A 3188-nucleotide genomic window follows, 5' to 3' on the forward strand; every position below is an offset into this window, starting at 1 on the left:
GGGCATTTAAATATTAATAATAATATTTCTAATAAAACTTACATCGCACTAGTCTCTGTCTTCTATCGCTGGAATAACCAACCAAATAGAGAACTCTCTCTCTCTCTCTCTCTCTCTCTCTCTCTCTCTCTCTCTCTCTCTCTCTCTCTCTCTGTGATGGGATGGATTGCCGAGGCACTGAGACTACCCAATCAAGCGGAGGCCACCAGACAAAACCTCCTGGGATCCTATCCATCGAGAAGCTGTTGACCAAAGGACTCGCCAATGCTTTTTTTTAAAACATTTGTTTAAGCCGAACGACGGTCAAGTTTTTCCAACTGTGATCTAAAGCACATATGAAATATCTCTTCCCTTTTAAACTTAGATTGAGTCACAGATGAAATATCTCTTCCCTTTTAAACTTAGATTGAGTCACAGATGAAATATCTCTTCCCTTTTAAACTTAGATTGAGTCACAGATGAAATATCTCTTCCCTTTTAAACTTTGATTGAGTCACAGATGAAATATCTCTTCCCTTTTAAACTTGGATTGAGTTACATATGATATATCTCTTCCCTTTTAAACTTAGATTGAGTCACATATGAAATGTCTCTTCCCTTTTAAACTTAGATTGAGTCACATATGAAATATCTCTTCCCTTTTAAACTTAGATTGAGTCACATATGAAATATCTCTTCCCTTTTAAACTTAGATTGAGTCACATATGAAATGTCTCTTCCCTTTTAAACTTAGATTGAGTCACATATGAAATATCTCTTCCCTTTTAAACTTAGATTGAGTCACATATGAAATATCTCTTCCCTTTTAAACTTAGATTGAGTCACATATGATATATCTCTTCCCTTTCAAACTTAGAATGAGTCACTTATGAAATATCTCTTCCCTTTTAAATTTAGATTGAGGCACAGATGAAACATCTCTTCCCTTTTAAACTTAGATTGAGTCACATATGAAATGTCTCTTCCTTTTTAAACTTAGATTGAGTCACATATGAAATATCTCTTCCCTTTTAAACTTAGATTGAGTCACATATGAAATGTCTCTTCCTTTTTAAACTTAGATTGAGTCACATATGAAATATCTCTTCCCTTTTAAACTTAGATTGAGTCACATATGAAATGTCTCTTCCTTTTTAAACTTAGATTGAGTCACAGATGAAATATCTCTTCCCTTTTAAACTTAAATTGAGTCACATATGAAATATCTCTTCCCTTTTAAACTTAGATTGAGTCACAGATGAAATATCTCTTCCCTTTTAAACTTAGATTGAGTCACATATGAAATGTCTCTTCCCTTTTAAACTTAGATTGAGTCACATATGATATGAAATATTTCTTCCTTTTTAAACTTATATTGAGTCACAGTTTAAAGGTTTAAAGGCCGCTCATGAATTTCAGGGGCAAGGGACAGTGCCATTGCCCTACCGAGTAGGACAATGCCATACAGACTGACCATAGATACATATGATCAGCACCCAAGCCCGCTCTCCATCCAAGCTAGGACCAAGGAGGGCCAGGCAGTGGCTGCTGATGACTCGGCAGATAGACCTATAGGCTCCCCCAAACCCCCATCCTTAGCTCACAAAGATGGTGAGGTTGCAGTGACCAAAGAAACTAACGAGTTTGAGCGGGGCTCGAACCCCAGTCTGGCGTTCACCAGTCAGGGACGTTACCCACATCGGCTACCATAACCCTAACGATAATATCATATTTTGTTGCTGTTTTTACTTTAGTTATAAATATTATTGAATATAAGTACGCAATAAGTTGTGCAATAAGAAGTTAATTTGTACCCAATATCGGTATCGAACGCAGGCCTTTCATGAAGGCATAGGGTTGATTCACTCTATTGGTCCGGTCACGCACCGTTCTCGCTCCAGTCACGGTCCGGTCACGCACCGTTCTCGCTCCAGTCACGGTCCGGTCACGCACCGCTCTCGCTCCAGTCACGGTCCGGTCAAATATTGTTACAATACCAGGCTTATAATGTTCACTGCGTAAATACATTTCCTGGTATTGTATATTCCTATAGAATTATGCTTTTTCCTTATATTTATAATTTTGCCAAGACGCTGATCGGACCGAGAGCGAACCGAAGGTGTGAACACCCTAGTACCTAGACCGAACCGAGACTGGAGCGTGACCGGACCGGTAGTGTGAATCAACCTTTAAGACGCTACACACTAACTGATAATTTAGCTGTTTCCGCCTTAACTTTGATTCAAGAGTCAGGAATTCAATGCCAAACTCAGGAAGAAACATTTGAATGTCATACTCCTTATGAATGTATTTTTCAACATCATTGCCAAAATTAATATTACAACATTTTCAAAATTAGAATTCGTCCAATACCAGACATAAAATCACCATACATGTAATAATTATAACACAACACTAGACCTTAATAACTAACCTACAGGTATGGCTTCATTATTTTCTTATATATATAATATATATATATATATATATATATATATATATATATATATATATATATAAATTTTTTCTTTTTTTTTACACCGAACTAGAAAACATACCTAAAACAACTATAGTTCACGATTACCCAATACTTGAAATAATACTGAGGTCATGGTAGTATAATGCAACTTTAAAAATCAAAATTATCCCTTAGAACAACTTATCAATGATGCAAACAAATATCATATCAACTGAAACAGATTTATTGGCATGGAGAGCATTTCCATTAAGATAAAATATCCTTAAAACCGGTATCACCGGTAAAAAAAAATATAAAGGATAATGACCTTTCCTTTTCCAGTGAATTTCAATGAGATTACTGATCAAAAAAAAAAAAAAAAAAAAAAAAAAAAAACTGAATGGCTAAATTAATTCAATTTGATCGGCTGATGCAATTATGATATCTGTAATAAAAGGAGTCAGTTACAGACAGCAGTAGATCACGCTATTAATTCAAAACAAAGGGTAGGTGATTATGTACGTTTTCTTTCTGACGAATTTAATGATCAATTGTATTTTACACACACATACACATATATATTTATACACACACACACACACACACACACATATATATATATATATATATATATATATATATATATATGTATATATATATATATATATATATATATATATATATATATATTCACAGTATATATACATACATTCATATATATTCATATATACAGTATGTATGTTTGTTTATG

The sequence above is a fragment of the Palaemon carinicauda genome, chromosome 14 (genome assembly GCF_036898095.1).
Source record: "Palaemon carinicauda isolate YSFRI2023 chromosome 14, ASM3689809v2, whole genome shotgun sequence".
NCBI lineage: Eukaryota > Metazoa > Arthropoda > Malacostraca > Decapoda > Palaemonidae > Palaemon > Palaemon carinicauda.